The sequence below is a fragment of the Cupressus sempervirens genome, chromosome 8, assembly GCF_028749045.1.
Source record: "Cupressus sempervirens isolate cs-2001-9-10 chromosome 8, ASM2874904v1, whole genome shotgun sequence".
Classification (NCBI taxonomy): Eukaryota; Viridiplantae; Streptophyta; class Pinopsida; order Cupressales; family Cupressaceae; genus Cupressus; species Cupressus sempervirens.
The window spans coordinates 619,561,069-619,573,623 of NC_143125.1; the positions used below are offsets into that span (position 1 = coordinate 619,561,069).

General features: G+C 33.0%; 1 pseudogene; it reads left to right on the forward strand.

The window, feature by feature from the left end:
- Positions 1 to 318: 318 nt before the first annotated feature.
- LOC149543963 (uncharacterized) overlaps positions 319 to 12,555 on the forward strand; it is a 64,322-nt pseudogene continuing 52,085 nt past the window's right edge.

The following is a 12,555-nucleotide window of genomic DNA, read 5'->3' on the forward strand; positions in this document are numbered from 1 at the left end:
GGAGTAAAACTATCCTCTGAGAGTGTTCCAAGGTGGTGGTTGGATATCTAATGAACCCTAGATTGGTGAGAAGAGATGTCTTTGACAAGATGTGAAAGAGAACTGATTAAGGCATTAAAGGAGTACTTTTATGGTAGTAAGAAGGAGAGAGAAGAAAGAGAAAGAAAGAAGAAAGAAGAAAAATCAAGAAAAAAAGAAATAGAATGGATGAGACAAGAGGAGTTGAGAGGCCTAAGAAGGGTTTTGGAAGAACAAGAAGAAGATAGTTACAAGAATCTTAGAAGAGAGTTAGATAAGAGTATTGCAAAGTGGGACAGGATGGCATTGCTTTTGGATCAAGCAATAGATGAAGATGAAGTTGTTGATGAAGACAAGGATCAAGAAGTGGTACACATTCCATTGGAAGGGAACAGACAACAGATGAATGCTAGTGTAAAGAGTGAGAGTGAGAGTGAACAATAAGAGGTTGTTGTTGAACCTTGTGAGGAAAAGGTTCTTGCAGATGAAGGAGACTTGGTGACAGGTATGGTTGAAGAAATGATTTTCTCGGATGATGGAGATGTTGACACAAATGATCAAGAAGGAAAAGATGTAGTGCAAAGATCAGATGTTGAAGAGAAGACTATTGATGACAAGGATGAAGTATTTGTTGATGAATGTGATGCTCTAGAGATTTACAAATAGGGAGAAGATCATATTGTGGATCCAATTGATTGGTATGCAGGTGATATGAGGCTGACTAAGGTATTTGTTCTAGGATTCAAAGAAGGTAGAACTACACTTGCCAAGAATGATATTTACCATGAAGATTGGAATCGACATGTTATGGTGAGCGGCATCAATTCAGTCATTCTTATGGTAACATTATGGCCTTCATACAATTGGAAGACTCGGAAGAAGATCACAACAATTCAATGTGACTTGAATTTTTCTGTCCCTGGGAGTATGATGCAAGGGCATCTTGCAATTGAAATTATTTCACAAATTTGAGACTTTTCACATCTTCGAGATGATGTAGACATTATCAAGATTTATTTTATAATATGTCGGGTGAAGTCTTAAGTATTTTGATTTAATAAATATCTTGTATTATCGTGGAGTTGACATAGTAACATTAGTTGTTTGAATCGGTTGTGGGAAGTTAGAATAAAGGAGTTATATGAACTAGTTATTGGGTCTTGCAAGTTAAATACAATGCAAGGAAAGCCAATAGGTGGGTGTGGTAGAGTAGTAGAAGAAGAGAATAGGGGAACCGATGGGAAACAAGAATATTCAATGTAATATGTAGTGACTAATAAAATAACATTACATATTTATGTATGATCATCTCTATGACTGTTCAACTTTCCCAAATGTTTTTATTTACTTATTTGTATTTCACTGTTCTTAACCTTGTAATTGATATTTGAAGTTTACCCTATGTTGCAGCACATCAAATACAAAGTGGATTGACCATATGATGGGACTATGTGTATTTGTAACCCTTATTGTTTGTATTTCAGTTGCAAAAATTTATTTGTTTTTGGAATGGGATATTCTCATCATGGCACTATTAGCAGATATGAGTTTCTTTGTCCAATTATAGTCAGTTATAAAATGAGTTAAGTTTGGTTGTTTATGAGTTGAAAGGAGATGTTAGTTTTTAGGCTCTGATTGGGCTTAATCCACATTACTACTGCATTCTCCACATTAGATTGAAGAAATAGCCATGCCTTTACATAGATTATCACATAAATGGTCACCTCTATTTTACGCATCAGCTGCATGTCTAATATCTTTTTTAGATCATGAGCTTGGAGAATATTGTGTATGATTATGAAGATAGGTACTTCAAATATGATACATGACTTCTTTCACATTGGGATCAAACTCCAAGTTTTTGGAATCTTTTGAGCACACCGCATCCATCCTTGAAATAAGAGCTCTTTCTCAAATGCAATGATAGGCATTATCAACAATTATGGTCTTGCTTTGTTGCTGTTACCTTCAAACTCATCCTAATTGACCTATGAACTTTATTTCCAGCTGCAAGTTGTTTTAATAGGTAGATTTTGGGTTGGGAAGTTTGGGTTAGGATTAGGTTTAAAAGTTAAAATATGGGGAGAGAGAGTATTTTGGTATGTGGAGAAAGAAAATTTGAATAAGAAAACCCAAACCCAAACTCGTACTTCTCTCTAAAATTTTGGGTACGTGGAGAGAGAAAAGTATGAGGAGAGAGAAAATGTTAAGGAAAGAGTGAAACTCAAATCCAAATCGAAAACTCTGAACTTCTCTCTACAAGTTTGAGTACGTGGAGAGAGAAAAGTATGAGGAGAGAGAAATTTTGGTTTAGCTAAGGACTAATCTCTCTCTTTTTGATTAATTAATATAATTAGTCCTCCCTCTAAAATGCCTAGGTAACACTATTGTAAATTATCTTTCAGTTCATTATCTTTGTAACTTTCCACTTGCTAATGATATGAATATGTATGATTAACCAAAGAGTATTCAACATGTATTCAGTCTATGTCTCAACTCAATCAACTAGATTACATATTTGTTAGGAGATAAAATCTATTTACCAGTAACTATTCATTGTATATGTTGTTTGAAACTAGTCTTCACTAAATCCTTCATAACTTTGTACAATATTCATATTTATGTATGCACTCTTGATTGTAGCATCTAGATATAATCTAGAACATACTCCCATGTGTTCATTGGTTGATCTTCAATCCTCAAATTGCATGAATCCAAACTCTATTTGTTGCTCTGCCTATCTTCACAAAATAAGTAGTTTGTTGACATTAATGAAAAAATATGTCATGAATAGAACAAACAACCACTAAATCATGTCTCCAACACTACAAGGATACTCCCCCATAGGAATACCATCAACATTCATGCTAAAAATCTCCCGCTCTGGCATTTATGGCAACATAGATGAAAAAAATCTAAGTTCCATGAATGCCAAATGTGTCTTTATTGCATATGCTCCCCCACTCATAGTGTCCATGAATGTCATCTATACTATAACCAAAATGCATAAGGAAGGTTTTAATATTCCCCCATAGATAAATGTCTTTTCAAATCCTCTTCATCAATCAAATCCATCTCTTCCATAGGTAATATTCTCTCCCACATTAATATCAATCAATCATTTTCATGTGTTACTCTTCGTACATACATATTATAGGATTTTTTCATGTGTTACTCTCCTCTATTGACATCAATGAAAAATATATCCTTATTTTAATTCTCTAAGTATAATATATAATAATATCAAGTGTCTAAAGACACTCTTAAATATGAGTAACACATGAAAAATAAATATATACTCCACTATAGGAGAAGCATCAATCATCCAATCCGAATAAAGAAATAGTTCTTTGATACCATTGGATTGATACAATTTCAAAAAAAAATTCTCAAAAGTAGGTTAGGACATAACTCAAATGTTTCTTTAGCCAAAGGTTTTTAAAATAAGTCTATTATTTCTCCTTTGTTCTAATGTACTCCAATATGATTTCTTTCAATGCAACTTTCTCTCTCAAAAACTACTACATATTTTCTAGCCTATTACATAGCTTGTCATGTGGTTTTCTTCTTTTAGATATTCTTTGGGATCATCTCCTATTGTTATTTTAATCATTTCTCTTATCTATAGGTCTATTGAGCCTCTATTGTCCTTTATTAAGAGGTTTTCTAGTAAATTTTTGATGATATCTCTAGTTGGATCATCTTCAACTTCATAAGGAAACTCGATCAATCCAAGGGTTTTTGGTTTGAATGACTACTTGTATCATGCATTTGATTATTCTTTCTGGGAAGAAAATGTTTCTTTTCTAATTGTTGATTAGACATAGTGGTATTCATCTTATTATGTGCATGTCATACTAAAATTACTTGAAGTAGTTATCAAACTTATCTAGGGCACTACTACTCATCCTATTGTGCATACTATCTATCCGAGTTGTGATGCAGTTCCTTGAATTCCACTAGAATTTTTTGTATCCAGGGAATTCTCCCTCAAAGTAGAAAATAATAATTACTAGTATTTCACCAAATTTGGATATGTGCACTTCACCCTCCTTCTTAGTCTTCTCTATGTTATTTAATAACACTTTGCAAAACCATCCACTTAGGTTAAGTGGAATTTTCTCCTATATGATTGGTCTGCTCCATATACCACTCCACTAGGCACATGGATTGGTTAACTTGACTGATAATACTTGTGTGTAATCACTCTTGCAAAAATTTTACTTTCTGGTCAGTGGCATCTTTTAGTGAGCACATTCTTCCATTTTGATGGCATTTGGTCAATTTTCCACTTCATTTGGCTTTTGTTTTTGAGTGATCAACTTTACATTAGTTTCCCTGAACCCTGCTACTATCTCAATCACTTAATTTGTGATCTTATATGGCTTGTCTAGCCACACACACACACACACACACACACACATATTATGCACCTAGCTGAGTAAGAATCTCACCCATTTTTCTCTAAAGAAATTTGGCATATCCACTGCATGGGTTAGTATTGTTTTATCTATGACTTTAGATCCTAATTTTATTTATCATTTTCATGAAACTTTTCATACATAGCTCTCATATTTGTATCTCCTATCTCTACTATCTTTATTTTTTGATAGTCATTCACATCCTTGAGCAACAATACATTATTTTTGAGTGAGGATAAGGCTCTTGACATATCATTTTCATCATCACTTTGCAAGATTTGTTCGTAGGTGTGTGTCTCTCATTCTTGTCCATCTACTAGCTCAACCTTAAATAGACCACCATAATGTTCCATAGTGATATGTTACATTAGAATTAGCTCTCAATATATTACAATAAATTTGATTCTAGGATTTTTGAGTGACTGGTAGCTTCTTTCTTAAACTCACACAAAGAATTTTCCTTTGGTAGTTAGGGTTTCACAAAAAAATGATCTATTGGATCTCAAGATTGCCAAAGTGATTTTTTTTTGAATTACATATGTATTTATAGATTTGGTTAAAAATTAATGTTGAGGTTAGAACAATAACCTCATCTCTTTACCTACCTCTACCTTTGTGAAATAAATGTCTTTTGATGATTCATCCAATCGTCAAAATTTGGAGACAACCTATCTTCCACCTTTAAGTAAGATGTTTCCACTTATCCCTGTCACTAGTCACGACTCACCGGTTTGAAATCAAAGATAGATGCAAGGATCACATAAGTTTCCTAACCCCTCTTAAGCTTTATTTATCTTAACTTGATTGGGAAGACTCACCACTTACAACTGAATTTTTGGGCATCACTAATCTTCATTCTAGTATCAATTAACAATTTCTTGGTCCATACTTTATCAAAGTCCTTGATGACTTTCTCAACATTAATGAATTTGTCTTTTCCTTTGTTTCTAGTGTGGTTTTATTTTGGTTTACACCTTCTAATCATCCTAAAATGGGCTTATATACTTGAATCCCTATTTTCACCTAATTAGAACATTCTCCTAGTTATATTAACTCAATTACTAACATAATATATAAAATCTTCAAATCAAATAATTAACTCCAATCAATTAATTTCTAAATCAAGCATTAATGACCTAGTCTATTTAATTGAATCACAATATTAAATGCACTTTTCTATGTTAATTAATAAAAAAGAAATAATGAATCTCACCTAATTACATGCGATCATCTTAAAGGGACAAGTAGACAAAAGGTGGTTACATGAACCAATGAGGGTGAATCACATGGATAAACATCACATGGAATACTCCATGTTGAATCTTAATCCTCCTTCAATTTTGAAGCTCAATCATTCATTTGACCTAATTTACTATGAATATGATGGATTTGAGGCTCAAATGACCCTCTCATCTCATTTGCATTCTCATGCTGCCAATATGGCCCTCATTCTTAATTGTATTATCATTGTAGTGAATTTATATCTCATTTTTTACATTCCCTTTCATAGTCCTATTATTTCATTCTATATTCACATTGAATTCATGTCTTTCTTAGTAATTAGCTCACAACTGCTTTCAATTTAGTGAACTGACCTAGAATTTTACATTTATTTTTATGATTTCAATTGAATCTCTCATTCTAGGGGTGTAATGTCACTAACTTGGACTTGATTCAGAGAGAAGTTAAGTTCACTTGCATACTCATTCCTTAGTTGGAGAGAAATAGGATGGTTGCTAGGATTGTTGTGTTTATCTTAATATCTTTCATATATTAACCCTAATTATGTAATGTTCTATTAATGTTATTTATTATTTTTTGGTAGACCTTTTATACACACATTTTTTGTATCCATCATGGGGCTAGACCCCTAATCTACCTTTCCCCTTCTTGTTTGGACCTCTTTCACAATTTCTACCTCGAAAACCATGTTCTTAGTAAAAATTATACTATAGCCAATGGGATTAGTTAGTGTCTGCAAGGTTGCATGAGGGTTCATTCACCCCTTCATGAGATATATGTACATCATCTAAATGAAATTATGAAGAATCATTATATTCTTGATTGCATATATGCTTATATGAATAAAGTATCTTGTTATGTGTTACATTCTAGTCTCTTAATGTGATAAATATCCATTTACCTTATACAAGAAACAAACCAATCCAGAGTCTCCTTTGGGACTTGCATGTTACCTTTGGTGACTTAGGGTCATCTTTGGGTGGAGAGGGATAATCTTTGGGACTCCCAAGTCACCTTTTAGAAGATAAAGATCACCTTTGGGGCCTCCCAAGTCACTTTTGGGAAGCCAGGTTACCTTTGGTAACTTTATGCAAATTATTTTGTGCTTTTGAAGCGTAATGAGTTCATTTGACCTTGTTATTAGGAATATGATAATTTAGAGACTTAATTCACTAATTATAACTTTTTCTTAAGGTTTTGTGTTGATTTAATTAATTTTTGAGATAACCCCAACAAGTTGTTTTTTTTATGTATCCTTGATTTCAATTATTACTAACCCTAATAAGTGTCTTGTCTTGTGATCTATCTTTTATTTCATTTGATTTTTATGATAGTACCTGTGATTTTGTGTTGATTTAAATGCTTTTGAGATAATTTTAATAAGTTATTTTTCTTGTGATGTGTCCTTGATTTGATTATCACTAACTCTAACAAGTGGCTTGTCTTGTGATGTGTCTTTGATTTGATTAGATTTCCATAACAAGTACTTAGGATTTTGTGTAGATTTTAATGATTTTAAGCTAATCCTAAAAATTTATTTATCTTGTAACATAAGCTTGATTTCATTTTTATTATCATTAACACCTAACAAGTGTCTTGCATGTGTGATTATCATAGCTATTAACTATTGATTGTAGGATATTTCTAGAAGACGCCTTTGTCAAAGACTTTGAAGCAAAACTTCAAGACTACTAAAAATTTGTTGTAGGTTTCCTTTAAGACTATCTTGAAATATTGTATTTTTGTTAGTTTAATTTATAGGAACTAGTCTAATTAGGGCCTTGTTAAAAATTCTAAAAGGATCTTGATAGAAAAGTAGGTTCCAATATTATCTTTGTTACATGGAAGTGATGCCCATGGAAAAATCAGAAACCTAGATGTTGCTAAGAGATCGATTTTTTGGGAAGAAAGGAAAGGTAGTAGTTCTTTTATCTTATTCATTAGTGAAGGGATTATTCTATTTTATCCTTGAGATAAACCTATAAACTTTTTTATTTGTTGAGAGATAAACTACATTGGTGATGAACATGTTTGATATGTTTGGGAAAGGTGAAGAAGTAGAGGAGTATGCTCTTTTCCCTTTAGGGAGAATTAGAAAATTAGACCATTGAGTCCAAGTCAAGTCCTTGAGTCACCTTTCAGCAATGATTCCAACTCTCTTTAATAAAGAATCTTTGTAGAGTGAAAATATTATAAATCCATATTAATTCTTTCATCTTGATTCCTAATAGCGCCTTGAGGATGCCTTGACTATTGTACTAAGAGATGTCGCTCCCTATGATTTTCTTCTCATGGGTGTACACTCTTAGGTATTGATGTGGTTGAGAGGTCTTAATCTCACTTGTGGGACCACCAAGGGTTAATGTGAATGGAATCCTATTAAATACCTTTTAGATAGTTTCTACCCATTTCAACTCCAAAAGGAGGCATAATCTTTATACAATGGAGAAGAACCTCTCCTATAAATCCTCACCATAGGTATACACCTATATGCTTGAAGGTGGTATATTATACTAGTCCCTTCAATATGGGTAACCTTTGAACATATACATTATTGAGTCCTTGGAAGCACAAAAAACATGGGCACCCTCTAAGAGGTGACACAACTATCTCAGGTGAACATATACACATAAGATGTGAGAAAAAGGGTTTTCCTTCCTACCAATTTTCTTTATAGGGATAAGAATTATCTTTTTTGTATCCTAAGTTGTCAAATACTACCCCCATCCATCCATGTTTCATTAACCTTGGTTGGATTATTTTTTACATACCTTACATTTGCAAGATCTAGGAACAAGTCCAAAACCTCACATAGAGGCACTTCTAGGTGTTCCAAAAGCCCCTCATGGTTATGAGTCAATTCATTCCCAAGTTCTAATTTTTACATCCAAGTACTCTTTTTAGAGTTAGCTTATCCACTTAGTCACATTTAAAATTTGAAATTCTCACCAAGTGTTTCAAAAGTAATCCAACCTTGTCAAGTGGTGTGGAGTCTTGACTCTCACCCAAACACTTATCAAAATTTGGAATTCAAGTAGGTTTTTTCCTAGTTCATAGATGTCTAACCTTATCAAAATTGTGTGAAGTGAGACATCTACTATAGTCTCATTCAAAGTTTTCCAAACCTGATTAAAGTTGTGTGAAGTGAGATATGTAGGGTGTTCTCATTCAAAGTTGTCCAACCTTATCAAAGTTTTGTGAAGTGATACATATAGTGCGTTCTCATTGAAAATTGTCCAACCTTATCAAAGTTGTGTGAAATGAGACATCAAGTATGCCATATTTTAAAGGTGTCTAAACTTGTAAAAGTTGTGTGAAGTCTTGGCCTCCCCTCAAACATTTATTCGAAGTTTGAAAGTTCTATCAAGTCAAACATCAAGTATACTCCTTTTATGCAACCAAGTTGTCAAACTCTTTTATATTAATCCAATCTTTGATTCTCAACTCATAAACGAGGCAATTATTCCTTAATTGAAGATGAAACTAGTCAAATATTTGTGTCACATCAATAAAATTGTTTCACACTTATCAATTCTTTGTTAGACAAAAACACTTGAACATTAATCAAACCCTAGCTCATACTTTAGAGACATTGAAAACTAAGTTTGAACAATATTCCATCATTAATGGAACTCACAAGATCCAAAAGGTACAACCTAAATATAGACAATGCTTTTGATGAAGAACCAAGTTTCATATCCTTTAAAAAAAGTGAAACTTCATGAAAACGACTCCTAGTGGGATCAATAATTCCTATCAAACAATGTAAGTGAAGTACACAATCAATGGCACATACAAATACTTCAAGAATGACTCAACATCAGTATGACTTGGATAGTCCTCAAAATGATCAAGACTTTGACAATAAAGCTATCTTCATTCTCATTGAACATGTCAAGCTTTGGAAATCAAAATTGAAGAAAATAAGGAAGAAAATTAAACCTCTTTGGAAAAGTATTCCTTAAGATAAGCATGTCATTTTATATTTTGGCATGATTCAAACATGGGAAAACTAAGGTACAATAATCCAATATTTTATCAAGAGACTATAAGACCATCTTATAATGAACCTATATTTGATCAAGAAAATGAAGATATGGATATGTACTATTCACTTGAAAATATTCCATATCTACAAAAAATATCAAGAAAAAATTAATTTAGCCTTAGAGATAATATTTAATCCTTCAGGAAAAACTCATGAAACAATTTTGAGAAAAAATATTGAAATCAATCTTATCACATTACTTGAAACCACCTCGCATGGAATGTTATACTTGAACAATTATTGTAAATATCTATTGGAGATCTTATTAGGAAACAAGATACTGAGAGGGGAGTGAATCGAGATCTATAAAAAATTTCACTACTAAAATAACATCTCAATTTAACTGCATTCACTCCTTATCCATCTCATATATTAGATCTCATACCATATAATCATAAACTATAATGCTGAAATTGAAATATATCTAAGTACAATATCCATGAAAATATAAACACATAACAAAAAATATTTGATAACCTAGAAACCCTTCAAGGTGAAGGTAAAACTGGGGTGGGGATAAAACTCACCAATCTTTACTATTGCAACAACAAAGTTTGCATGTTAGGGCTAAAATTTGATCACTTGTAATGATCTACCCTATGAGGAGTCTTCTCTATTAAAATATTTTAAAGATGATTAAGTCTCACCTTGATTAAAGGATTTTACACTTACAATGAAGTAAGGATTCTATTAGGAGATTTAAATAAGGTCTGTAAAAACCATAATGTTAAGAGATTTTCCTTGACTCAATCTACCAAAACTGATTTAGTACTTGATCCTTTAGTTTTCTATACAAGATATTTATGGATCTCCTCTCTTTAATGTCTCAACCTAATCTCCTTATCTAATATACTATGTTTTTACCTTCACTACTAGGTTTATCTATCTGATCTCCTATCTAACTTAGCCTCCTTGCTATGTACTTTTCTAGTTTTCTCCTTCACATATTCACCATCATCTTTATGATTTAGGTCTAGATCCCTTCCATAAATAGACAATCATAGATCTTAACAATGATCTACATTTCATCCCTTTGTCATTTATCTCTTTTAATTTTTTTATTCGTTAATATTCTTTTCTTGAAATTAATGCCTTCTACAGAAATGTGTAATATTCTCCTTAATTGTCTCTACAATCTTTAAATGTCTCATAAAAGTTGGATAAAATGATTTGCATAAGTGTTTGTTCCATTACAAACTCATATGTAAAAATTGTTTTACTTAGCAATTAAATGTTTTGACGGTCAACCATAACTAGCATTCATGATGTCACTTGGCTTCTATAGGCTCGACATATAGTGACTCACTCATAATAAGTTAACCTTTACTTCACTCTATTTCCATCATTTTTCTTAGTGTGCGTGTATACTTGGTCTCTATTGGGGTGTTCGGCAACCTTTGACTTGTTTGACATGTAATGTAATATAAACAAGTCCTTCGTAGCTCAACCTTATTTGGATGGCTCAATTGTAGTGATGACATACCAATGCTACCTTAGAAATGACTAAGTGTTGTACACTAATGGGAAACTTGGGCTTAGAGATCAATAATCTTCCCCTTTGACATTAGTCGCAAAAATACTTTTTCATGACCTAGCAATCAAAAATATTAAAAATGTAGCACTCCCCCTGAGATTGTAATTTAGTCTTAAAAAATTTAATTTTTCTATATAATATATTTTTGTGGTTCCATAGTGCACACCCAATTTTGATTAGAAATGGGGACCCACTACTTTTTTTTTGGTTAATTAGAACCCTAGTCTAGGGTTCTAATCCTTTTAGGTTTTTTTTGGTGTTTTGGTTCATGCTCAAGTCCTAGTTCAAGGATTTGGATTCCAAAAGAGGGCTCAGAAGATTTTTTATAAAAATAAAAGGAACACTAGTGCACCTATCCAGGTGCATTGATGCACCACATTCGTATGGGAAGAAGAGTTTTTGTGCAACTATTGCAGTTGTGTAGCTCTATAGCTGCGCAATTGTAGACCTTTGTGGCACTTATGTGAATCAGGGTCTATACAACCTCAGTCCCCTTCCTCCTTCTCCCATTGTGCCTTGTCATTTTTGCATGCACAAAGCTTCTAACCACATTTGTGCACTCTGAGAGGTTTTCCTCTCCTCCTTGCTCCATTTGATGACGTGCACTACACAAAACACAAAACAATGATAGGGTTGGTGTGCATTAGTGCACCTCCCTGGGTATGCTAATGCACATCGATCTCTCATTAAAAAAGTTAAAAACTTTAAAAATAAGGAAAACTGACTCTAAGTTGGGTGTGCACCAATGCAGCTACCTAGGTGCATTGGTGCACACCCAATTTCCTTGAAGAAACTTAAAATAACTTAACTAAGCCAAAAAGTCTTTAGTGCACAATAGCACACCTCATGAGGTGTGCTACTATGCACCTAAAAGGAAAAGATAAAACCTAAGAAGGTTGTGCATCAAGTGCACCTGATAGGTGCACCTGGTGCACTAATTCTAGCAAGTTAGGGGTTAAAACAGTCTTTTTATAGGTTTTTTTCAAGAAAACTGGTTTTTGGGTTTTGTACAAATTAGTTTTATGGTATGAATTAATTGTGCTCCCTTCAACTCTGAACTAATGGACATCCTCATCATCTTCCCTCAGCAAGAAAATGGCACCTAAACTAGTAGTATTCAAGTTCCATGGCATTCCAACAAAGTCACACTTTCAAGATGACAACTCAAAAATCAGAGATACAGATTTGGAACACATAGATTTGGGAGAATTCTTGAAGATTTGTAACAAACCCACTTAGAGGTCCAAATGATCTCCGCTCTTATCTAGTTAGGGCTTATTAATGCGGCATCA